General features: G+C 58.7%; 1 protein-coding gene across 3 annotated transcripts in view; it reads right to left on the reverse strand.

Moving 5' to 3' along the window:
• The window catches only part of BOP1 (BOP1 ribosomal biogenesis factor), a 93,548-nt gene that overhangs the window by 56,323 nt on the left and 10,300 nt on the right, over positions 1–26,925 (reverse strand). The gene's annotated exons all lie outside the window — the stretch shown is intronic.

Here is a 26,925-nt window from a genome sequence, read left to right on the forward strand (position 1 = left end):
GGAGAGGGGTTTGTCCCCCCAGTCAGGACTCCTCCCCAGGGCACAGTGCCACCCCCCCCCGTGTCTCATGGCAAAGCCTTGCCCCCCCAAAAATGCCAAACATCCCACCCAACACCCCGTTGTCATCCTCAAGGACACAGCAGGGTTTGTCCACCCCAGCCGGACTCCTCACCAGGGCACGGTGCCACCCCCCCGTGTCTCATGGCAAAGCTCTGCACCCCCAAAAATGCCAAACATCCCACCCAACACCCCATCATCACCCCACAGGGGACACAGCAGGGGGGTTGTCCCCCCAGCCAGGACCCCTCCCCAGGGCACAGTGTCACCCCCCCCCCGTGCCTCATGGCAAAGCTCTGCCCCCCCAAAATGCCAAACATCCCACCCAACACCCCGTTATCCTCAAGGACACAGCAGGGGGGTGTCCCCCAGCCAGGACCCCTCCCCAGGGCACAGTGTCACCCCCCCCATGCCAAACATCCCACCCAACACCCCATCATCCTCAAGGACACAGCAGGGGTTTGTCCCCCCAGCCAGGACCCCTCCCCAGGGCTTGGTACAACCTCAGCCCTCCCCTCGTGCCCCATGGCAAAGGTCTGTGCCCCCAAACGAAGCTCCCCCGGGATGCCACGTCCCACATTCCCTGCGGGAAGCGCCGTCCATCCCGTGCCAGGGTCCATCCAGGAAGGGAATGTTTGGGAAAGGAGAAGGAGAAGGAGAGGAGAAGGAGAAGGAGAAGGAGAGGAGAAGGAGAAGGAGAAGGAGAAGGAGAAGGAGAAGGAGAAGGGAAGGAGAAGGAGAGAGAAGGAGAAGGAGAAGGAGAAGGAGAAGGAGAAGGAAGGAAAGGAAAGGAAAGGAAAGGAAAAAAGGAAAAAAGGAAAGGAAAGGAAAGGAAAGGAAAGGAAAGGAAAGGAAGGAAAGGAAAGGAAAGGAAAGGAAAAAAGGAAGGAAAGGAAAGGAAAAGGAAAGAAAGGAAAGGAAAGGCAAAAGCAGGAAGCTCCTTGATGAGTGTGACCCATATTAATTTTTAATTACACAAATAAGGAAGGGAAGGCAAGGCAAGGCAAGGCAAGGCAAGGCAAGGGAAGGCAAGGGAAGGCAAGGGAAGGCAAGGGAAGCAAGGAGGCAGGAGGAAGGCAATGGAAGGGGGTCCATCCCGTGCCAGGGTCCATCCCGTGCCAGGGTCCATCCCGTGCCGGGGTCCATCCCGCCCCTCTCACCCCTGGAGCAGGTTTGGGATGTGCACCAGGAAAGGTGGGAGCCGGGTCAGCACCCCAGAGAGCAGCTGGGATGGTGGCCCCATGCCCTGGGATGGTGGCACCGTGCCCTGGGATGGTGGCACCGTGCTCTGGAGTGGTGCTTAACACCCAGGAGGGCCACGGAGCAGATCCTCACAGATTGGGTACCACGGGACAAGGAGGTGACCCGGGACATCCAGCGCCAGGTGACCGAGTGACAGCCACGGGTGACGAGGGGACACGTCCCCCACCCGGCCTCGGGCAGGGTCCCACACACATCCCGACCCCCCACGGATCCCAAGGCTGGATTTGAGGGACTGGGGGACGGACGGACACGGCCAGAGAGCTGTGGCTCCGCGTCCAGGGGCGACGTGTGGATCCGGGGGATCTTTAAAATCCATTAATTTGTGGCCTTTCCGCACTTAAAGGGGGCTTGAAAAATACGGAGAGGGACTTTGGACGAGGGCCCGGGAGCGACAGGACGAGGGGAACGGCTTCAAACTGGAAAAGGGGAGATCTGGGTGGGATATATATCGGGAAGGAATTCTTCCTGGGAGGGCGGTGAGGGGCTGGGACGGAATTCCCAGAGGAGCTGTGGCTGCCCATCCCTGGAGTGACCAAGGGCAAGGTTGGATCACCCTGGGCTGGCGGGAGGTGGCCCTGCCCGTGGCAGGGGGTGGCACTGGGTGACCCTCACCATCCTGCCACCCAAACCCTTCCAGGGACTCGGCGATCCCGCTGCCCGCCGCGCCCCGGTCCGGGAAGGGGGGTCCCAGCCCCCCTCCGCCTAGTCCCCAGGCCTTGGAATGAGCTGCCGCTCTCCCCACATGCTCCATCACGCGGGGCCGGGTCTGCTCCCCGTTAGCACCTGTGCCGCTGCCAGGAACCACATGTGACCCCTTTCTGCCTCTGATTTACTCGCTGCGAGCCGCTTTCCCACCCTCCCCCCTCCCTCCCCTGCCTGCCCTCCTCGGGAATGTTTGCCAGCTGGGAACATCCCCCTCCCACCCCCCTCCACCCCCCCAAGCTCCCGGAGCCGGGGCAGGTGCCAGTGCAGGCAGTGGGACCCCCCGTTATCCCGTGACATCCCTGCTTTGTCCGGGAACGCTCCGGCTCCGGCTGCAGCCCCGGCTCTCCTTCCCCCCCCGGCCCTCGTGCCCCCTCCCCACCGCCCCCGGCCCCCTCCCAAAGCAGCTCCAGCTGTCCCGGGCTCAGATGGGAAGTGCAGGTACGGCGCTGGCTCCCTGCCCGTCTCCCCTGTGTCTGTCTGGTGAAAGAGGAAGCCAGTCCACCTCTGGAATCCTTCACTCTCTCCTCGTTCCTGCTCCCCGCGCGTCTCCCCCGGGAGCCCGGGGTCAGGCTCCCTCTCCCGGTCTCTCTTTTTTCCCCGTGCCCCTCTCGGATTACAATGCCTGCAGTGTTCCCTCCAAATCCCCCACCGCACGTTAATCCTGCTCCTCTGTCTCCAACTACCAAACCGCTTTCCTGTGCCTCCTGTCTTTCCAGGCCTCCTCCGCGATTTTTTATCTCTGACAAATCGAGCCCGTCAGCTCCGATCGGGGAACGGGGAAGGGGCTGCGGGAGCAAGCCGGGAGCCGGGGAAGGGGCTGCGGGAGCAGGGCCGGCCGGGGAAGGGGATGGTCCCGGCAGGTACACACGGGGGGTCCGCAGGCACACACGGGGGGGTCCTGGCACCCCCCAGCACCCCCCGGCCCGGCCGCTTCCAGCGGGACGATCCCAGAACAAAGAGCCGGGAGGGGTGGGGGGTTTTTGGAGACCTCCACTCAGCCCGTCGTCCCCCCCGTGCCTCAGTTTCCCCACCAACCACCACCACCACCACCTCCTCCACAAGGGCTGGGTGAGAATGTGAGCCCAGGAGCCTGGAACCCCGCCGGAGGGAATCACAGAGCCGTGGAATTGTTAAGGGGGGAAAAGGCCCCTGAGGTGATCAATAGCCCAGCCGGGATTCTTTGCTCCTGCCACAGCCTGTCCCAAGGATCACAGAGTCAAGGAATTGTTCCTCTAGCCCAGGGTGATCCAACCTTGGCTTGGACACTCCCAGGGATGGGGCAGCCACAGCTTCTCTGGGAATTCCATCCCAGACCCTGCACCCACCCTCCCAGCCAGGAATCCCTTCCCGATATCCCACCTAACCCTGGGAAGCCATTCCCTGTGCGCTGTCCCTCCAGCCCTTGTCCCCAGTCCCTCTCCAGCTCTCCCGGAGCCCCCTTTAGGTGACGGGAAGGATTCCCTGCTCCCACACAGGAACCACAGTGGTTAATGAGGGGGGGAAAACGCTCCCACTTCCCAGTTCCTGGGCTGGGAAGGGGAAGGCAGAGGCTCCCCCCCCCCCACGGCCCTGATTTATGAGGGGTGTTTTCTTTACCAATCCCAGGTGCCCGGGGCTTTCCTGCACCTGGAGAGGCGGGAGAGGCAGGAGGGAACATCCAGGGCCGGCGAGGGGGGAGGTCACAACTCCCCGGGGGAGGAGTGGGAAGACAACGGAGCCGGGAGCTCCTCCCGGTGCCTGCTGCCACGGCAGGAGGCTGTGGATGCACAGGGACACACGTGGGAGCACAGGGACACACGTGGAAGCAAAGGGACACATGTGGAAGCACAGGGACACATGTGGATGGAAAGGGACACGTGGAAGCACAGGGACACATGTGGAAGCAAAGGGACACATGTGGAAGCACAGGGACACACGTGGAAGCACAGGGACACATGTGGATGCAAAGGGACACATGTGGAAGCACAGGGACACACGTGGATGCAAAGGGACACATGTGGATGCAAAGGGACACATATGGAAGCACAGGGACACATGTGGAAGCAAAGGGACACATGTGGGAGCACAGGGACACATGTGGAAGCACAGGGACACACGTGGAAGCAAAGGGACACATGTGGAAGCACAGGGACACACGTGGAAGCACAGGGACACATGTGGATGCAAAGGGACACATGTGGATGCAAAGGGACACATATGGAAGCACAGGGACACATGTGGATGCAAAGGGACACACGTGGAAGCACAGGGACACATGTGGATGCAAAGGGACACACGTGGGAGCACAGGGACAGACGTGGAAACAGAGGGACACATGTGGAAGCACAGGGACACACGTGGAAGCACAGGGACACACGTGGAAACAGAGGGACACACGTGGGAGCACAGGACACATGTGGATGCAAAGGGACACACGTGGGAGCACAGGGACACACATGGAAACAGAGGGACACACGTGGAATTCCACCTGAGCACGGGAACTCCCACATTCACCGGGAGGGTGGGCGAGCTCGGCCCTGGGATGGCGTTTCCATCCTCGGATGCGCTCGGGGTGACCCTGCCCGAGCAGAGGGTCACTCCAGCCCCCCCCTTCCCACTCCTCAGCCATCCCGGAGCCCAGTGATGGGATGAGATCCCAGGGAGACCCCTCTTTTCCCGCCAGGAGGTCACGCTGAGCACTCGGATGGCCATCCCTGGATCCGGAGCAAACCCCGGGCTCAGGGAATGGCTGGAATTCACTTCACCTGCACCAGAAGCACCTTAAACCTCCCAAACCCGGCCAAAATCACCCCCGGCCAGCGGGGAGCCGGGTCCAGGCTCCCGCCGCCCCTCCAGGAAGCGGGTTGGGAATGTTCTGGGATGGGGAGCGGGACCAGCCCCGGCCCCTCTGCCAGGGCCGTGCGGGGGCCGCTCTCCCCCCTCCCCACCTCCCGTCTTTCTGTGCTGATTTACTGCCCACGGAAAAAAAAAAAAAAGTTTCCCTCTCCCCATCCAAGATTCCTTGTGTTTTGGCTCCCGCTCCCGCAAACCCGAATCAACTGTTAATTTTGGCAGGTCCCTCCTTCGGCTCTGACCGCGCTCGGACTTTTCCATTCCCGACACCTTGGAGCTGTTCCCGGGGTGGGGGTACAGGCATTCCCCCCCCTCTCCTTCCCCTTTTCCTGGGCATTCTGCCCTTCCCCTTCGGATCCAAGGGCTGGGAGGACCTGCTGCTGCTGCCACAGTGCCGAGCAGATCCCGGAGCCCCCCCCCCCACCCGTTCCCGGCCCTGCTCCGGGCTGGCACGTTCCTCAGGAATGAGCCAGGTGAACTCCTGCCTCCGTGCCAGGCGGAGCCGTGGCTTTTCCCGGCTCCGGGCACGGAGCAGCCCTGGCACAGGAGGTCACGGAGCTGCCCCAGGAGCTGAGGGAAGAGGATCCAAGCGAGCGGTGGCTTTTTGGGATGGGGATTCGGGAGCTGCCCCAGGGGCACCCACCCAGGGCACGTGGCACCCGCCAGGGCATCCCTCGGCCGCTCCTGGAGCCGCCGGAGCCTCCCAGGGATCCAGACCCCCTTTCCCGGCGGGAAGAGCCGCCCAGCCCTGGCTCCCGTGCGGAGCAGGCCCCGCTCGTTAAAGGTTACGAGATGTGAAGGCGGCGCAGGGCCCGGCCGGGCAGGGGGATGGGAAGGGGCCGGGATGGGACTGGGACGGGATCGGGATGGGCTGAGGTGACGGGGAGCACCATCCTGGGGACACCCCCCCCCCTCCATGGCACATGGCAGTGGCAGCTCTCCTCCCTCGGCGACATTCCCGCCTGGAGCAGGGCCCGGGGCTGCGGGCGGGCTCCGGCCTCCAGCTGCTTCCAATCGTGCCCGGCGCCCCCCTCTCCCACCATCTGGGAAAGCGGGATGAAAGCAGCCCCTTCCAGGAGCCCTCCCAGCGCCAGAGCCCCCCCATCCCGGCGGATCCGCACCTGCAGCCCCCCCCCTCCTTCCCCAGGAAGGATTAGCCGGAGCGGCGGGAGCCGCACGCGATCCAGCGCCGCTCCCTCCCGGGGACCCGCCGGGAGCAGGGAGCCGAGCCTGCCATGTCAACATTCCTCCCGCTTAGGAAAACCCGGCCCCGGCCCCCCGACGAGCCTATTAAAGAGAGATTTCCTGCCGGGCAGTGCGGGGACAGACCCGCCGGGATCAGCGGTGGGATGCGAGGGATCGGCCGCGGCTCCGGGCCCCGGCACGGAGAGGGATGGCTCTGATGGCTTAGGATGCTTTGGGATGGCTCTGATGGATGGGATGGCTGGGGATGGATTGGGATGGCTCTGATGGATTGGGATGGCTCGGGATGGATTGGGATGGATTGGGATGGCTCTGATGGCTTGGGATGCTTTGGGATGGCTCTGATGGATTGGGATAGTTGGGGATGGATTGGGATGGCTCTGATGGCTTGGGATGGATTGGGATGGCTCTGATGGCTTGGGATGGCTTGGGATGGATTGGGATGGCTCTGATGGCTTGGGATGGCTCGGGATGGATTGGGATGGATTGGGATGGCTCTGATGGCTTGGGATGCTTTGGGATGGATTGGGATGGCTCTGATGGCTTGGGATGGCTCGGGATGGCTAGGGATAGGTTGGGATTGCTTGGGATGGCTCTGATGGCTCAGGATGCTTTAGGATGGCTTGGGATGGCTCAGGATGGCTAGGGATGGATTGGGATGGCTCGGGATAGGTTGGGATGGATTGGGATGGCTCGGAATAGTTTGGGATGGCTTGGGATGGCTGTGATGGCTCAGGATAGCTAGGGATGGATTGGGATGGCTCAGGACAGATTGGGATGGCTCTGATGGCTCAGGATGGCTCTGATGGCTTGGGATGGCTCGGGATAGACTGGGATGGCTTGGGATGGCTTGGGATGGTTTGGGATTGCTTGGCTTGGCATCTGATGGCTCAGGATGCTTTAGGATGGCTTGGGATGGCTCAGGATGGCTAGGGATGGATTGGGATGGCTCGGGATAGGCTGGGATGGCTCTGATGGCTTGGGATGGCTCTGATGGCTTGGGATGGCTTGGGATGGCTCGGGATGGATTGGGATGGCTCAGGATAGGTTGGGATGGATTGGGATGGCTCTGATGGCTTGGGATGGCTCTGATGGCTCAGGATGCTTTAGGATGGCTTGGGATGGCTCAGGATGGTCAGGGATGGATTGGGATGGCTCGCGATAGGTTGGGATGGATTGGGATGGCTCGGAATAGTTTGGGATGGCTTGCGATGGCTCTGATGGTTCAGGATAGCTAGGGATGGATTGGGATGGCTCAGGACAGATTGGGATGGCTCTGATGGCTTGGGATGGCTCTGATGGCTCAGGATGACTGGGGATGGCTTGGGATGGCTCTGATGGCTCAGGATGACTGGGGATGGATTGGGATGGCTCTGATGGCTTGGGATGGCTCGGGATAGACTGGGATGGCTTGGGATGGCTTGGGATGGTTTGGGATTGCTTGGTTTGGCATCTGATGGCTCAGGATGCTTTAGGATGGCTTGGGATGGCTCAGGATGGCTAGGGATGGATTGGGATGGCTCGGGATAGGCTGGGATGGCTCTGATGGCTTGGGATGGCTCTGATGGCTCGGGATGGCTTGGGATGGCTTGGGATGGCTCTGATGGCTTGGGATGGCTTGGGATGGCTCAGGATAGGTTGGGATGGCTTGGGATGGCTCTGATGGCTCGGGATGGTTCTGATGGCTCAGGATAGCTAGGGATGGCTCGAGATGGCTCAGGATAGGTTGGGATGGATTGGGATGGCTCGGGATGAATTGGGATGGCTCGGGATAGGTTGGGATGGCTTGGGATGGCTCTGATGGTTCAGGATAGCTAGGGATGGCTCGAGATGGCTCAGGACAGGTTGGGATGGCTTGGGATGGCTCGGGATAGGTTGGGATGGTTTGGGATGGTTCTAATGGCTTGGGATGACTCAGGATGGCTCGGGATGGCTCTGGTGGCTCAGGATCAGAGGTGGGGACAGGCAGAGAGGGCTCCATAGATCCCTGAGTGGGAAGGGACCCCCAAGGATCATCCAGCCCAACTCCCGGCCCTGCACAGGACACCCCCAAAATCCTCCCCCTGTCCCTGAGAGCCTCGTCCAAATGCTCCTTGAGCTCTGGCAGCCTTGGGGCCGTGACCATGGAATCATGGAATTACTGAGCTTGGAAAAGCCTCCGAGACTGCCAAGTCCAACCATCCCCCAGCCCTGCCCAGGCCAACCCTGCCCGTGTCCCCAAGTGCCACCTCCCTAGGGATGCTCAATCCCCCCAGGGATGGGGACTCCAGGGCTGGGCAGCCCTTCCCAGGAGAGGTTTTCCCAATATCCCACCTGAGGCCCTTTCCCCTTGTCCTGTCCCTTCACTGCATCCCAGAGGGTCGTTTCCAGCCCCTGGGATCGGTGTGGTTGGACCTGCCCAGGAAATCCCTCTCGCAGGGCACAACACAAGCCCTGGAGCACCTCAGGAAGATGGAAAATTCCATCTTCCCTGTGATCCCACAGCTCCCACCTCCTGGAGCAGCACCCACCTTCGCCTCCCTCCACGAGCCTCACCAATTAACTAAAAACCAATTAATGCTTTCGACGGGCTCCGAGTCCCTTCAAGCGACATTCCCCGCGCACCTCCTCCCGCTCCTGCCCTCCTGGAAGGAGCTCAGACCCCCACGGCAGCCCTTGGAGGGGCAGGACGCGACCCTGGAGACCCCAAAATCCAGCGCCCCGGTGTCACCAACCCCGGGGACACCTGACGGGAAAAGCGGATGTGTCGGAAAAACCCCATTCTGGGAGAGAGCCGGGATGAACTCGCGCAGCAGGAAGAGGGGGTTCGGGCTTGCTTTGGCCCCCTCAATATCCCATGGAAGCGGAGGAAGGGGGGTGTTGGACCCCCCCCCCTCATCCCGGCCAAGAGCAGCCGCAGCCCCGGGAGCGATTTCCAGGCGGGAGCGACGCCTTTTCCAAACAAAGAGCCGGGGAAACACGAGCAGGAGCCGCTGCCAGAGGGGAGGCCGGAGCGGCCTCGCAGCTGGGGTGGGATGTGGGACACGGGGGGGGGGTTGTGGAAGCGGGACGAGCTGCTCCGGGAGCCTCTGGAGCCTCTGGCAGCCGCCGGAGCGGGAGCGGGAGCCGGGAGGATCCTTGGCTGCCGAGCGGAGCCACGCGCGGCCCCGGCCCCGCTCCAGGGCTCCGGCCCCGCGGCCTCACGGCTACTGCAGGGCCACGGGGCAAGCGGGAGCGGCTCCAGCGGCGCTCCAAGGGCCGGCCCTTTCCCCCCTGGATGCGCTCCAAGGGGCTGGCGGGGAAGGAAAGCGGCCCCGAGGGATGCGGAGCCACGGATTCGGCCCCGAGGCGGCTCCGGCGCCTGCGGAGGTGCTGACAGCCCGGGCACGGAGCCAGGACCTTCCCGAGGCAATCCCGCAGGGAAAACACCCCTTCCCACCCCTTCCCTATCCCGCTGATTGTCCAGAGGGATCCCGAGCCCTGTGACGCCGCCGTTGGTGTCCCCAGGCCCGGGAGGTAGGAAGGGCACAGGGCCAGCGCCTTCCCAAAGCACTTCCCTAGGGAAGAGAGCCCTTCCCTGTCCTGGTGACTGTCCAGAGGGATCCTGAGCCCTGGAATGCTGTGTGTCCCCAGGCCTGGGCTACAGGAAGGGCACGGAACCGGGACCTTCCCAAGGCACTTCCCCAGGGAAGAGACCCCTTCCCCGTCCTGGTGACTGTCTGGGAGGATCCTGTCCCACCCTGGCTGATCCCTCCCCATCCCAACACCCAGACCTTGAAGTTCTCCTCTTCCAGGGCTGGATGAGGGATGCCTGAGAGCCCCTCCGGGCTCCCCAAGACCTGGGAATCGCTCCTGGAATTGCACCCTGGAAGCAGAGCCGTCCCCTCTGGCCACACACACACGGACACACACGTGGACACACACATGGACACACACACGTGCTCCAGCCGAGGTGAGGGGTCTCCTACACCATCTGAACCACGTTCCATCCCATTCTGAACCCCCTCCAGCCCATGGAACGATCCTGATCCCAAGCTCATGCAGCGGGATCACCTCATTCCCGGCGGACGGGACCTCAGGACCACCCGGTCCCAGCCCTGCTCCAGAGGGTCACCAGGAGCTGGTTGCCCAGATGACTTCTGGAAATCCAAGGATGGACATCCCACCACTCCCTGGACAACCTGTGCCAGTACTTGGTTGTCCTCACAGTCACCAACATTCCGGGATGGAATTCCATGCGTTTTCCATTCCTTTTGCCCCCCCGTCCTGGCCACGGGGATTCCTGGGAAGAGCTGGGGCTCCCTTGACTTCACTCCCTCCCATCCCCAGGGATTTCCACACCCTGAGGACATCCCTGCATCCTGGTTAAGCATTCCCAGCCCTCGGATGGAAGAGCTCCAGCCCCTCCAACACCTCGGTGCTGGAATCACCCCAGTCACGGGATCATGGAATGGTTGGGGTGGGAAGGCACCTCAAAGACCCCCCAGTGCCACCCCCTGCCACGGGCAGGGACACCTCCCACTATCCCAGGTTGCTCCAAGCCCCGTCCAGCCTGGCCTTGGACACTTGCAGGGATGTGATCCCGACCCTCCGGCCCTGCCGGAGTCGCTCCCGGCTGCGGAAGGACAGGGAATGTTCGGATGGAATGTTGTGCCTGTGCTGGCAGGTACAACCCCCCTCGCTATCTTCCAGAGCTTTTTGCAAAAAAAAAAAAAAAAGGCTTGGATTATTTTGTTCCAGAGTTTTTCCAGGAATCGAAGTGGTGTTTTTTTGGACAAGCTGTGCTACTGGATAGGGAGAGATGACAAAAATAAAAAAAAAAAAGAGGGATCGTAAAAGCGGCGAGGCCTGGGAGGGAGGAGGGACCGGCCTTGGATGGGCTGGAGCGGCGATCCCGGCTCCCAGAGTCGGCCTGGGAGGGGGCAGGACACTGGGAAGCATCCACATGGGGACAGGAGGTGCAGAACTCGGACAAGGGGAGCTCTTCCCAGTGCCACGAACAATCCCATCGCTCCGGCAGCGTCTCCTTCCCGGGATGGCCCTTCCTCCCTGCCCTGCTCCTTCCTCCCTGCCCCGCTCCCGGCTCTGCTCTCCTGCCTTCTCCCAGGGATTTAACCACCGGCCTGGCTGGCTCGGAGCGTGGATCTGAACCCTCCAGGACCCCCAGAGTTCCCGTGCCATCGCTCCAAAGCGACGCCGCGGCGGCCCCGCCGGAGCCGAAATCCCAAGGCTTGTCCCACCGGGAACGGGGCGGCTCCCACGGCTCCTTCCCTTCCCTTTGAGTTCCCCAAACCCCACCAACAACCCACCAGGCCCCCGGGTTGTTCTCCCCAGCGTCCCCCATCCTCAGGCAGCACCCAGGACAAAGCCACCCCAGGGGACCAGGGCTCGGGGTTTGGGCGGGTCCGGGGTTTGTTTTGGGGTTGTTTTGTTTGTTTTTTTTTGGCTGCGAGTTCTTTTTTATGAAATCACAGTTTACCTCCTTAATTTTACGTCGTTACAACTCGTGTAATCGCTAAGAAAACCGACGCCATTTGTGTTTTATCCTTGTTTTCCAAATGAACTGTTTAAAACGTTTTTCCACCTGTTTTGCCGAGGTTTGGTCGCGGTTTGGGGAGTTCGACGGGTCCTTTTTTTTTTTTTTTTTGGTCACTTTTAACGCCTTAAAAGCCTCCTGAGACCGCATCTCCGAAGGCAAAGCCACGGAATCACGGAATTCCCGAGGCTGGAAGATCCCTCAGAGCCCACCGAGTCCATCCCCCAGCCCCACCCGTGTCCCCAAGTGCCACCTCCCCAGGGATGCTCAATCCCCCCCGGGATGGGGATCCAGGGCTGGGCAGCCCCTTCCCAGGAGGGATATTCCCAGTATCCTACCTAAGCCTCCCCCTGGCACAACCTGAGGTCTTTGCTGGGAATAACTGTTTCCATGCCCAGGTCGCCTCCTTATTCCAGGGAAATCCGGGTGCCGGGGCTGTTTTCCACTTGAGTCAGGAGCTGTTCCCAGCAGCCCTGACTGTCTGGCCACTGCTCCTTCCTGGCCTGGGAGCCCGGATCCACCCAGCTGACGTGAGCTCCGAGGAATCCGACGGGCACCGGCTGCTCCGGAGCTCCCGGGGGAGCGCGGGCCGGCTCCGGAATATCCCTGTGCCGAGAGCCCTCCGTGGATCGATGGAGAAAAACAAACACAGAGGGACACGAACCCCACGTTTGCCAGAACTGCCCTTGGAACCTACGGTCACCACAGCAGAGCCGGGAACATTCCCAAAAATATCTCCTGGACACCACGGACACTACAGGCCAGACCGGACTCCGGGTGAGAGCGACACCCAAACTCTCTCCCTGTCACATCCCACATTCCCTGTGGGTGCTCCATGGTCTCACATCCCACATTCCCTGTGGGTGCTCCACAGACTCACATCCCACATTCCCTGTGGGTGCTCCGTGGAGTCACATCCCACATTCCCTGTGGGTGCTCCATGGAGCCACATCCCACATTCCCTGTGGGTGCTCCATGGAGTCACATCCCACATTCCCTGTGGGTGCTCCATGGAGTCACATCCCACATTCCCTGTGGGTGCTCCGTGGAGCCACATCCCACATTCCCTGTGGGTGCTCCATGGAACCACATCCCACATTCCCTGTGGGTGCTCCATGGAGTCACATCCCACATTCCCTGTGGTTGTTCCATGGACTCACATCCCACATTCCCTGTGGGTGCTCCATGGACTCACATCCCACACTCCCTGTGGGTGCTCCATGGAGGGTTCCCCAGCACATCCCACATTCCCCGTGGGTGCTCCATGGAGGGTTCCCCAGCACATCCCACATTCCCTGTGGGTGCTCCATGGAGGGTTCCCCAGCACATCCCACATTCCCTGTGGGTGCTCCATGGACTCACATCCCACATTCCCTGTGGGTGCTCCATGGTCTCACATCCCACATTCCCTGTGGGTGCTCCACAGACTCACATCCCACATTCCCTGTGGGTGCTCCGTGGAGTCACATCCCACATTCCCTGTGGGTGCTCTGTGGACCCACATTCCCTGTGGGTGCTCCATGGAGCCACATCCCACATTCCCTGTGGGTGCTCCATGGAGTCACATCCCACATTCCCTGTGGGTGCTCCGTGGAGCCACATCCCACATTCCCTGTGGGTGCTCCATGGAACCACATCCCACATTCCCTGTGGGTGCTCCATGGAGTCACATCCCACATTCCCTGTGGTTGTTCCATGGACTCACATCCCACATTCCCTGTGGGTGCTCCATGGACTCACATCCCACACTCCCTGTGGGTGCTCCATGGAGGGTTCCCCAGCACATCCCACATTCCCCGTGGGTGCTCCATGGACTCACATCCCACATTCCCTGTGGGTGCTCCATGGACTCACATCCCACATTCCCTGTGGGTGCTCTATGGACTCACATCCCACATTTCCCGTGGGTGCTCCATGGTGGGATCCCAGTTCCCCCCCAGCCGGGCAGTGGGGACCCCGTGAGGAGGAGATTCGGGATCGGGAACCACCGGACGCCGCCGCCGGGAGTGGAAAAGAGATTTCCAAACCTTCCCTCCTGCAAATATCCAAAGTATCCGGTGGAAGGGGCAGCCAATCCCTGCTCCACGTGTTCCCAGTTTGAGGGGAATCATCTCCGGGCTGGAGCAGGAGCCCCGGGAACGACCCGGCCCCCGGAACCGGCCCGGAGCCTCCGCTTCCTCCGCACATTCCCGGAACCCGGAGCGGGGCCTGATGAAGTGGGACATTGGAACAGCAGCCAGAGCCTCAGGCCTGGAGATCCACAGATTCCAAGACCCCCCCAAATTTGGGAAGGGGAGGAGGGAGCCAAGGCCAGCCCTGAGCTGGGCAGGAGGGCGGCGATCCCGGGTCCCTTCCGCGCTGGAATGTGGCTCCTCCGGAGAGGGACGGGATGTCGGAGCAGGAACCCTGGCATTTCAGAGGGAAGGATGTTGGAGCAGGATCCCTGGCATTCCAGAGGGAGGCCTCTGCCAGCATGGCCCTGCCATCCCTGCAGGAACAGAGGAGGCTGGAATGCCTTTCCCTGGCTCTGAGGGTGTGGGGCACAAACCTTCCGGGTCACTCCGGGTTTGGGGATCCACGGTGCAAATCCCACCGGGATAACGCTGCCCAGAGGGATCCCAGCAGGATAACACTGTCCAGAGGGAAAGGTAGGGCTCCCACCAGGACAACACTGTCCACAGGGATCCCACCAGGATAACACTATCCACAGGGAAAGGCAGGGATCCCACCAGGATAACACTGTCCACAGGGATCCCACCAGGATAACACTGTCCACAGGGATCCCACCAGGATAACACTGTCCAGAAGGATCCCACCAGGATAACATTATCCACAGGGATCCCACCAGGATAATATTGTCCACAGGGATCCCACCAGGATAACACTGTCCACAAGGATCCCACCAGGATAACACTGTCCACAGGGATCCCACCAGGATAACATTATCCACAGGGATCCCAGCAGGATAACACTGCCCACAGGGATCCCACCAGGATAACACTGTCCACAAGGATCCCACCAGGATAACATTATCCACAGGGATCCCACCAGGATAATATTGTCCACAGGGATCCCACCAGGATAACACTGTCCACAGGGATCCCACCAGGATAACACTGTCCACAAGGATCCCACCAGGATAACATTATCCACAGGGATCCCACCAGGATAATATTGTCCACAGGGATCCCACCAGGATAACACTGTCCACAAGGATCCCACCAGGATAACACTGTCCACAGGGATCCCACCAGGATAACACTGCCCACAGGGATCCCAGCAGGATAACACTGTCCACAGGGATCCCACCAGGATAACACTGTCCACAGGGATCCCACCAGGATAATATTGTCCACAGGGATCCCAGCAGGATAACACTGTCCACAGGGATCCCAGCAGGATAACACTGTCCACAGGGATCCCACCAGGATAACACTGCCCACAGGGATCCCAGCAGGATAACACTGTCCACAGGGATCCCAGCAGGATAACACTGTCCACAGGGATCCCAGCAGGATAACACTGTCCACAGGGATCCCAGCAGGATAACACTGTCCAGAAGGATCCCACCAGGATAACATTATCCACAGGGATCCCAGCAGAGCCAGAGGTGCTCCAAGACTCCTGGAGCTGACCTGGAGCCAGGGAAATCCTGGCTGTGTCCGGCCTGGATTTGGGACAGGCAATTCCTGCCTCCCCTGGCACGGAGCCCACCCTGCCAACGGAGCAGCCCCGGGAAGAGGGAACGTGAGGGAACACGGGATGAGGCGGCACTGCCAAAGCCCCGGGAAGCCTCTGGATGCTCTGCCCTGTTGTGCCACGGACACGAGGCCTGGCGCGGCCCACATTCCCGGTGGGATCTGGGAATGGGGCTGGATGAGCCCCCTGGATGGCAGGAGCTGTCCCAGCTCCCTTCAGGGAAGGTTGGGATGGGAGCGGAGCCAGCACGGAGAGGGGGAGCCAGTGGGGGGAAAAAAAAAGAGGGAAAAAAAAAGAGAAAAACTCAAAATAGAGGGAAAAAAGAGAAGAGAAAAAAAGAGAAGGAAAAAATAAGAGAAGAAAAAAAAAAGAAAAAAGAGAAAAACTCAAAAAAGAAGGAAAAAAGGAGAAGAAAAAAGAGAAGGAAAAAGAAAAAAGAGAAAAACTTAAAAAAGAAGGGAAAAAATGAGAGGGGAAAAAAAGGGGAAGGAAAAAATAAGAGAAGAAAAAAAAAGAAAAATGAGAAAAACTCAAAGAAGAAGGGAAAAAAGGAGAAGAAAAAAGAGAAGGAAAAAGAAAAAAGAGACAAACTTAAAAAAGAAGGGAAAAAAAGAGAAGGGAAAAAAGAGAAGGAAAAAATGAGAGAAGAAAAAAAAGAAAAAAGAGAAAAACTCAAAGAAGAAGGGAAAAAAGGAGAAGAAAAAAGAGAAGGAAAAAGAAAAAAGAGACAAACTTAAAAAAGAAGGGAAAAAAAGAGAAGGGAAAAAAGAGAAGGAAAAAATGAGAGAAGAAAAAAAAAAAAAAAAGAGAAAAACTCAAAGAAGAAGGGAAAAAAAAGGAGAAGAAAAAAGAGAAGAAAAAAGAGAAAACCAAAGAAGAAGGGAAAAAAGGAGAAGAAGAAAGAGAAGAAAAAAGAAAAAAGAGAAAATCTCAAAAAAGAAGGGAAAAAAGGAGAAGAAAAAAGAGAAGAAAAAAGGAGAAAAACTCAAAAAAAGAAGGGAAAAAGGAGAAGAAGAAAGAGAAGAAAAAAGAAAAAAACTCAAAAAAGAAGGGAAAAAAAAGAGAAGGAAAAAGGAGAGAAGAAGAAGAGAAAAACTCAAAAAAAGGAGGAAAAAAGAAAAGAAAAAAAGGAAAAAGAAAAACTCAAAAAAGAAGTAAAAAAAAAAAGAGAAGGAAAAAGGAGAGAAGAAAAAAAGAAAAACTCAGAAAAGAAGGAAAAAAGACAAAAAAAAGAAAAACTAAAAAAGAAGGAAAAAAGAGAAGAAAAAAGGGAAAAAGAAAAACTAAAAAAAGAAGTAAAAAAAAAGAGAAGGAAGAAGGAGAGAAGAAATAAAGAAAAAAGAGAAAATTCAAAAAAGAAGAAAAACAAACAAAAAAAAGAAAAAATTCAAAAAAGAAGGAAAAAAGAGAAGAAAAAAGGGAAAAAGAAAAACTCAAAAAAGAAGGGAAAAAAAGAGAAGGAAAAAGGAAAGAAGAAAAAAAAAGAAAAAAGAGAAAAACTCAAAAAAGAGAAGGAAAAAAACTCAAAAAAGAGAAGGAAAAAAACTCAAAAAAGAGAAGGAAAAAAAAGAGAAGAAAAAAACTCAAAAAGAAGGAAAAAAGAGAAGAAAAAAGGGAAAAAGAAAAACTAAAAAAAAGAAGTAAGAAAAAGAGAAGGAAAAAGGAAAGAAGAAAAAAAGAAAAAAAGAGAAAAACTCAAAATAGAGAAGAAAAAAAGAAAAACTCGAAAAAGAAAAGGAAAAAAAGAAAAACTCAAAAAGAGAAGAAAAAAAAAGGGAAAAAAGAAGAAAAACTCAAAAGTTATTAAAAAAAAAAAAAAAAAAAAAGATAATAAACAAAATAGTAATAAAAAAAAGAGAAAAAAAAGAACGAGAAGCAAAAAAGCAGTAAGAGGGAAAAAAAAAGTAAGGAAAAAAAAAAGAGAAGAAAAAGAAGAAAAAAGTAAAGAGAAAGTAAAACAGCACGAGAAGGAAAAAACAGAGAAAGAGAAAAAAAAAAAAGAAGGAAAAACAAAAAAGATGAAGGAAAAAAAAAAAAAGCGGGAAGGGGGGGGGACTAAAAAAAAAAGAATCAAAAAAAAAGCCCGAAGGCAAAGTGTTCCACTCCTCAACCACAAGTTGTTGTGGGTTCTCGCTCGGCTTCCGGGTTCAGGGAGCTGATGTTTCACTGATGGTTTCAGTGTTTGGGGTGATGTCATTCCTTGCCGAAGGAAAAAGCCTGTCCGGCCGCCGCCGGAGCCGCTCCACGAGCGCCTCAAATATCAAGTCTGGGGCAGCCCAGGAGCCGCAGCCACCGCGCTGCTTTTGGGGGGTTTTTGGGTAGTTTTTTTTTCCCCCTCGCAGTGGATGATTTGCAGGGTCGGATCTCCCTTTCCCCCCCCCCCCGGGCCGTGACTCCCCTCCCCGGATCTGCCTCCTCTGGGATGTCCCCAGGGAGGGACCCTCGGGATGGGGGGGGGGTGGATCCGGCTCCTTCCCATCCCCCTGTGCCAGCCCGGGAAGGGACGAGCCGGCCCTGGAAGGGCCGGTTTTGGGCAAAAAAAAACCCCCCCAAAACCCAGGGCTCGGGTTTCCCACCTTCCAGCCCCGGTTCTCCCACTTCCCAGCCCCGATTCTCCCACCTTCCAGCCCCAGTTCTTCACCTTCCAACCCTGGTTCTCCCACTTCCCAGCCCTGGTTCTCCACCTTCCAGCCCTGGTTCTCCACCTTCCAGCCCCAGTTCTTCACCTTCCAGCCCCAGTTCTTCACCTTCCAGCCCTGGTTCCTCACCTTCCAGCCCCAGTTCTCCCACTTCCCAGACCTGGTTCTCCCACCTTCCAGCCCCAGTTCTCTCACCTTCCAGCCCTGGTTCTCCACCTTCCAGCCCTGGTTCTCCACCTTCCAGCCCTGGTTCTTCACCTTCCAGCCCTGGTTCTCCACCTTCCAGCCCTGGTTCTTCACCTTCCAGCCCTGGTTCTCCACCTTCCAGCCCTGGTTCTCCACCTTCCAGCCCTGGTTCTCCACCTTCCAGCCCCGGTTTTCCCAGTTCCCAGACCTGGTTCTCCCACCTTCCAGCCCCAGTTCTCCACCTTCCAGCCCCGGTTCTCCCACTTCCCAGCCCCGGTTCTCCCACCTTCCAGCCCTGGTTCTCCCACCTTCCAGCCCCGGTTCTCCCACTTCCCAGACCTGGTTCTCCCACTTCCCAGCCCCACTTCTCCCACTTCCCAGCCCCGGTTCTCCACCTTCCAGCCCCAGTTCTCCACCTTCCAGCCCCGGTTCTCCACTTCCCAGCCCCGGTTCTCCCACTTCCCAGCCCTGGTTCTCCCACTTCCCAACCCTGGTTCTTCACCTTCCAGCCCTGGTTCTCCACCTTCCAGCCCAAGTTCTCCACCTTCCAGCCCTGGTTCTCCCACTTCCCAGACCTGGTTCTGCCACTTCCCAGCCCTGGTTCTCCCACCTTCCAGCCCCGGCTCTCCCACCTTCCAGCCCTGGTTCTCCCACTTCCCAGCCCTGGTTCTCCACCTTCCAGCCCCGGTTCTCCCACTTCCCAGCCCTGGTTCTCCCACCTTCCAGTCCCGCTTCTCCACCTTCCAACCCTGGTTCTCCCACTTCCCAGCCCTGGTTCTCCACCTTCCAGCCCTGGTTCTTCACCTTCCAGCCCCAGTTCTTCACCTTCCAGCCCCAGTTCTCCACCTTCCAACCCCAGTTCTCCCACTTCACAGACCTGGTTCTCCACCTTCCAGCCCCGGTTCTCCCACTTCCCAGACCTGGTTCTCCCACCTTCCAGCCCCAGTTCTCCACCTTCCAGCCCTGGTTCTCCCACTTCCCAACCCCAGTTCTCCCACCTTCTGGACACCCCCCCCCCCCCGCTGTTTTCCCACCTTCCATGAGATGGGAGATCCAGTTTTCCCTTCTGACTGTGAACACCAGGGAGGGAGCGAGTGCCTGAGTCCCTCCTGCTGCCACTTCCCCCCCTGGATGGGCCCAAAATCCCACAAGGATCCCGTGGAGCCACCAGGCAGCACCAAAAGGCCACCCCGGGGTCGGTTCCCAGAGCTCCCACCCCTTTCCTGGGAGCAGGGAAGGACAGCAGGCAGGGACAGCAGGGACACGGAGCTGGGGCCTTTCCACCTGCAGGTCTCTGTGCCAGCCCCTCCGGAGCCTTTTATTGGGAAATCCACTGGAATCCCAAAGGCTGGAGGACCTTGGGGGGTGGCATCTGCCCAAAGCCTGGAGGGACGATCCTTCCCTCCTCCCAAATTCCCACTCCCCGGCCTTTGGCTGTTCCCGTCCCCTCTCCCAAGGTGCTCCCGTCGCCCCGGGCACGGCCCTGGACATGCAGATCCAGGAGAGCCCGGGATGGATTTCCAGAGGCTGCAGCCTCCAGATGTTCTTGTTATTCCCATCAGCCTGGGGATGTTTGGAAGCCTCTGGCACCGCCGGCACCTCCCGGCCACGGGATCCACGGGCCAGGGGGTGAAAGACAATCCGGCTGCGTGGGGAGCGTGTCCCGGTCCCGCCATTCCGGGATTAAATCCGATGCCTTTCCACCTTGTCCACTCTTCCCCCCCCTTGGACATCCTGTTGTTGTGTCCTCTCAGCCCCCGCTTCGCCTCCTCTCGTCTCTCTTTCGTCTTTCCACATCTCCTCATCCACAGATTCCCCCCCCCAGGCCACAGATTATCCCCCTTGTCCATCTCAGCAGCTCCTTCTCCTCTCCCAACCTCTTCTCAGAAGGGAATTCCTGCAGCTGGAGGCCCCTCCTGCCTCCCGTTCCCAGCTCCTTCCCGATGCCGGGCCCTGCACGGACACTTCCAACAGGTACTTCCCAAGAACTTTGTTTCTGGGAGCGACGGATCCCTTGGGAAAGTAGGAAGAGCCCGTGCTGCCCCTGCCCCACATCCTGCAGCCCAGGGAACGTGGGATGGGGTGACACGGTCACCTGGATTCCAGGCTCTCTCCAGAGCTCCTTCCCGGCTCCCTTCTCCATGGACAAACCAACTGCAGCGCGTTGGGTGCTCCCAAAATGGGAACAGGCTCATTTTGGGAAGGCCACAGCAACAGCTGGATGTGTGCATGTACTTCCCCCTCCACAGAAAAGGGCAGGAAAGGAAAAGGTGTTAAATCCAGCAGCACCTGAGCAAGCCGGAACGGATCTGGGAATGGTTTGGGAATGGTTTGGGAACGATTTGGGAACGGCTCTCCTGGGAAGCTCAGGGGGATCCCAGGCTATGGCGGTGGAGCTCCAGGATGGGGCTGGACACCCCGCCAGGCCGTGCCCTGGGGTATCCAGGAGTTTTTGGGGGCCGGGAGCGGAGCCAGGAGCCCAAACCTCCCACCCGCCCCACGGGAGCGGCGCCGATCCCGCCGGAGCCGGGGATCCCATCCCGCCGTGCCCGCGCGGCCGAGCACCCACGGGATCCCTCCTTCTCCCGCTCCCAACGCTCTCAGCGTCCCCCCAGACCCCTCCTGTCACCCCTGGGTGCCAGGTACGCGCGGGGGCCGGGCCGGACCCGCCGAGGGGGGGGATCGGGGCCGATCCCGGGGCGCGTTCCGGAGCCAGGGCCGGCGGGAAGCGCACGCACGGCCGCACTCCATATCCCCCCCCCCGTCCGCCCCCGGAGCCGCTGCCAGCAGCACATTCTGCTGGAGAGCTTTTCCCCTCTCTTGGCTAATCAGCTACTGAAAGAAGAGCTCCCTCATCCCGCTCCCCCCCCCCTCCCCGGCCGGCTCAGCTGCGCTGCGGAGGAGGGAAGTGGGCTTGGAACGGCGCGGAGCCCCCCCCCGAGCCCCCCCGGCCAGGCAAGGCAGCCCCCGGCCAGATGGAATAGTCATTGCGGGAGGAAACGGCACCACACAAAGGCCCGAAACCGCTTCCTCCCGCCGAGGCTCGTGGCCGTGGCCATCTCCGCGGGGCCGGGCCGGGATGCTCCCGCCGGGCCGGGATGCTCCGAGGGGGCCGGGATGCTTCTCCCGGGGAAACCCACCCTTCCCACCCCGCGGAATGAGCCCCCGGGGGGAACGGGGCGGGGGGAGAGGGGGGCGGGCCGCGGGCCGCCAGGAAGGGGATTATTTGGGGCTTTTGTTGTGTTGTGTCTCTGCGCGGCGGGCGCGGGGCCAGCGCGGCTCCGGCGGCTGCCAGAGAGGAGCGGGAGCGGAGCCGGGAGCGCTCCGGGAGCAGGGAATGCGCAGCACGGGGGCAGGAGCGCCGGGCCAGGCCCGGGATTAAACGGCTGCCGAGCTCGCAGGCGGGCCAGGCACGGCCCTGAGTGACAGCCAGGACAGCGCCGGGACAGCGCCGGGACAGCGCCGGGATGCGGCGCTTCCCAAAGTCCCGCCGGCTCGGGCGGGCAGGTGCCCGGTCTGGAGAGAATTCCAGGCCGGTTTGGGCGGGAAGGGAACTTCAAAAGATCGCCCCGTTCCACCCCCCCTGCCACGGGACACACCTTCCACGAGCCCAAACTGCTCCAAAGCCCCGTCCAAACCGGCCCCGGGCGCTTCCAGGGATGCCCCACGGAATCAGGGGATCACGGAGTGGTTTGGGTGGGAAGGGATTTTAAGGATCGGCTCGTTCCAACAAACCTGCCACGGGCAGGGACACCTCCTGCTATCCCAGGGTGATCCAACCTGGCCTGGGGCACTTCCAGGGATGGGGCAGCCACAGTTTTTCTGGGAATTCCATGCCAGTCCCTCCCCACCCTCCCAGGCAGGAATCCCTTCCCAATGTCCCATCTAACCCTGGGAAGCCATTGGAAATTGAAGCCAGGCCAAGGGGAGTTTGGGAGCACCCCGAGCTGTGCCCAAGGTGATCCCACGGGGTGATCCCACGGGGTGATCCCACGGGGTGATCCCACAGGGTGATCCCAAGGGGTGATCCCACAGGGTGATCCCACGGGGTGATCCCGGATGGATCAGCACCCATCACTGTCACCTGTGGGGAAGGAGCCAAGGGGGACAGGGACACCAAACAGCCCTTCCCTGGGCTGGCACATCCACAGGGATGGCACTGCCAGTCACAGAGGGGTCACTCAGGACCCTCCACCCTCACGGGTGTTCCACCCCAAATCCAAGGTCCTGTTCCAAACCACTGCCATGTCCTGCCAGCTCCCAGCCCTGGAATGCCCACGAGCCCTGAGGGCACTGCCCAAGTGCTCCTGGAGCTCTGGCAGCTTTGGGGCTGTGCCCCGGGACCCATGGAATTATTTAGGGTGGAAAAGCCCTCTGAGATCAGGGTCCAGCCATTATCCCAGCCCTGCCCCCTGTCCCCAAGTGCCACATCCCCAGGGATGGGGGACTCCAGGGCCGGGCAGCCCCTTCCAGGAGGGATTTTCCCCAACATCCCACCTGAGCCTCCCCTGGCACAGCTCCAGCCGTTCCCTCAGGTCTCAATAACGCCGAGGATTAGTGCCCCGAAATCCCGATAATTCCACCCAACTCAGGCCAACACTGATCAGATTTTCCATCTCCCAGGAAAAAAAAACACTCTCCACTTTGCCCCCACGGCCCAGCCACGGGTTATTCCCAAAAACTCCCCCCACAGCTCCCTGCCCTGTGTGCCCAGGTGAAATCCAGGGCAGGCGGATTAATCAGGATGAGGTTCCCTGTTAATTGGGCTGCGGCGGGTCCCCACAAAGCCCCAAATCCCGGGATAACCCCAAATCCCAGGGTTTTTTTTCCCGGCCCCACGTGCGTCCAGACTGTCCCTGCTGTGTCCCCCCCTCCCGCCCCCGGTGTCACATCCCAAAGGCAGGAAGCAGAAGCCTCAGGGATCTGGGGGAAGAGATAAATAGGAGGAGGGAGGGGAGGGAGGGAGGGGAGGGAGGGAGGCAGGGAATGGGGAACAAGGAACAAAAGCCACTGGAAGCAGCTCTGATGTCAACAGGTTCGGAATCAGCTCCCCCCACCGGGGCCCTGAAGCAGGACCAGCTGGGAGAGAGACCTTGGAATTCCTGCATGAAAGGCTGGGGGGTTTTGCTGGAGACATTACACAAGTGTATGTTTTCTATAGTCATTTATTTCCCCGCTCCCGAAATCTCTATTCCAGACCCGGGGGCTGCGGCGGCTCCGGCTCAGCCCAGGTGGGCCCCTGATCCCACCTCCAGGAAGGGCCAGCGCCTTCCACAGGGACTGGAGTGGGAACAGGGAGTCCCTAAAGGCACCAGGCACTGCAATCCTGGACCCTCTGGATTGTCCAGGAACAGGACATCAATAAAAACACCAGGCACCACAATCCCAGACCCCCTGGATTGTCCAGGAACAGGACATCCCTAAAAACACCAGGCACTGCAATCCCAGACCCCCTGGATTGTCCAGGAACAGGACATCCCTAAAAACACCAGGCACTGCAATCCCAGACCCCCTGGATTGTCCAGGAACAGGACATCCCTAAAAACACCAGGCACTGCAATCCTGGACCCTCTGGATTGTCCAGGAACAGGGCATCCCTAAAAACACCAGGCACCACAATCCCAGACCCTCTGGATTGTCCAGGAACAGGACATCCCTAAAAACACCAGGCACCACATTCCCAGACCCTCTGGATTGTCCAGGAACAGGGTATCCCTAAAAACATCAGGCATTGCAATCCTGGACCCTCTGGATTGTCCAGGAACAGGACATCCCTAAAAACACCAGGCACCACATTCCCAGACCCTCTGGATTGTCCAGGAACAGGGTATCCCTAAAAACATCAGGCATTGCAATCCTGGACCCTCTGGATTGCCCAGGAACAGGACATCCCTAAAAACAACAGGCATTGCAATCCTGGACCCCCTGGATTGTCCAGGAACAGGACATCCCTAAAAACACCAGGCACTGCAATCCCAGACCCCCTGGATTGTCCAGGAGCAGGACATCCCTAAAAACAACAGGCACCACAATCCCAGAGCCCCTGGATAATCCAGGAACAGGACATCCCTAAAAACACCAGGCACTGCAATCCTGGACCCTCTGGATAATCCAGGAACAACACATCCCTAAAAACACCAGGCACTGCAATCCCAGACCCCCTGGATTTTCCAGGAACAGGACATCCCTAAAAACACCAGGCACTGCAATCCCAGACCCCCTGGATTGTCCAGGAGCAGGACATCCCTAAAAACACCAGGCACCACAATACCAGACCCTCTGGATTGTCCAGTTACAACACATCCCTAAAAACACCAGGCACTGCAATCCTGGACCCTCTGGATTGTCCAGGAACAACACATCCCTAAAAACACCAGGCACTGCAATCCTGGACCCCCTGGATTGTCCAGGAACAGGGCATCCCTAAAAACACCAGGCACCACAATCCCAGACCCTCTGGATCATCCAGGAGCAGGACATCCCTGAAAACACCAGGCACCACAATCCTGGACCCTCTGGATTGTCCAGAAACAGGACATCCCTAAAAACACCAGGCACCACAATCCTGGAGCCTCTGGATTGTCCAGGAACAGGACATCCGGACCCTCTGCATTGTCCAGGAGCAGGACATCCCTAAAAACACCAGGCACTGCAATCCCAGACCCTCTGGATCGTCCCTAAAAACACCAAGCACTGCAATCCCAGACCCACTGGATTGTCCAGGAGCAGGACATCCCTAAAAACACCAGGCACCACTATCCCAGACCCTCTGGATTGCCCAGGAACAGGGCATCCCTAAAAACACCAGGCACCACAATCCTGGACGCCCTGGATTGTCCAGGAACAACACATCCCTAAAAACACCAGGCACTGCAATCCCAGACCCCCTGGATTTTTCAGGAGCAGGGCATCCCTAAAAACACCAGGCACTGCAATCCCAGACCCCCTGGATTGTCCAGGAACAGGACCTCCCTAAAAACACCAGGCACCACAATCCCAGACCCCCTGGATTGTCCAGGAACAGGACATCTGGACCCTCTGGATTGTCCAGGAACAGGACATCCCTAAAAACACCAGGCACTGCAATCCTGGACCCTCTGGATTTTCCAGGAACAGGACATCCCTAAAAACACCAGGCACTGCAATCCCAGACCCTCTGGATTGTCCAGGAACAGGACATCCCTAAAAACACCAGGCACTGCAATCCTGGACCCTCTGGATTTTCCAGGAACAGGACATCCCTAAAAACACCAGGCACTGCAATCCCAGACCCCCTGGATTGTCCAGGAACAGGACATCCCTAAAAACACCAGGCACCACAACCCTGGACCCTCTGGATTGTCCAGGAACAGGACATCCCTAAAAACACCAGGCACCACAACCCTGGACCCTCTGGATTGTCCAGGAACAGGACATCCCTAAAAACACCAGGCACCACAATCCCGGACCCTCTGGATTGTCCAGGAACAGGACATCCCTAAAAACACCAGGCACTGCAATCCCAGACCCCCTGGATTGTCCAGGAACAACACATCCCTAAAAACACCAGGCACCACAATACCAGACCCTCTGGATTGTCCAGTTACAACACATCCCTAAAAACACCAGGCACTGCAATCCTGGACCCTCTGGATTGTCCAGGAACAGGACATCCCTAAAAACACCAGGCACTGCAATCCCAGACCCTCTGGATTGTCCAGTTACAACACATCCCTAAAAACACCAGGTACCACAATTCCAGACCCTCTGGATTGTCCAGGTACAGGGCATCCCTAAAAACACCAGGCACCACAATCCCAGACCCTCTGGATTGTCCAGGAGCAGGACATCCCTGAAAACACCAGGCACTGCAATCCTGGACCCTCTGGATTGTCCAGGAACAGGACATCCCTAAAAACACCAGGCACCACAATCCTGGAGCCTCTGGATTGTCCAGGAACAGGACATCCGGACCCTCTGGATTGTCCAGGAACAGGACATCCCTAAAAACACCAGGCACTGCAATCCCAGAGCCCCTGGATTTTTCAGGAGCAGGGCAGCCCTAAAAACACCAGGCACCACTATCCTGGAGCCTCTGGATTGTCCAGGAACAGGACATCCGGACCCTCTGCATTGTCCAGGACCAGGACATCCCTAAAAACACCAGGCACTGCAATCCCAGAGCCCCTGGATTTTCCAGGAGCAGGGCATCCCTAAAAACACCAGGTACTGCAATCCCAGACCCCCTGGATTTTCCAGGATGCCCAAAAGCTCTCCAGGAGCAGCCAGGACCCCGCTCCCTCCTCTCCCATCGCTCCCATCCCAACCCCTGGGTGCGACATTCCCGTTATTCCCGGCATTCCCTCCCTCTCCAGCCCTGCCCGTGCCTTTCCCCCCCCCCCCCCCCCCCACCGTCCCTTCCCGGGGAAGGCAGGAGGAGAGATTCCCGACTATTCCAGAGCCTCCTCCGAGCCTTTGTCCCGCTCGGGGATGAGGCTTCCCGGTGCCCTTCCAGGTGAACCGAATTCCCAGGGCCTGGAGCGGGATCCAGCCGCCCCCACGGCCCCGCTAATGGATTTCCCAGCCGGCGGGAGAAGGTTTGTCTGGAACGGCCGAGCCCCGGGAGCATTCCAGGCCTCCCGAAATCTCCCACGCCGGCTCTTCCCAAGCTTTTTCCGACACCTGACCCCCCCCGGGAGAGGCTCCCTGGGAGGGCCCCGGGGCAGGGGGCTGTGACCCCACGACACCTCCTGAACACCTGGAAAAGCCTCCCCCGGAGCCGTTCCCTGCTCCGGGGCCACATCCCGGAGCCCCGCGGCTCCCACGGGGAAATCGCGGAATTACTGA

The sequence above is a fragment of the Chiroxiphia lanceolata genome, chromosome 1, assembly GCF_009829145.1.
Source record: "Chiroxiphia lanceolata isolate bChiLan1 chromosome 1, bChiLan1.pri, whole genome shotgun sequence".
Lineage (NCBI taxonomy): Eukaryota > Metazoa > Chordata > Aves > Passeriformes > Pipridae > Chiroxiphia > Chiroxiphia lanceolata.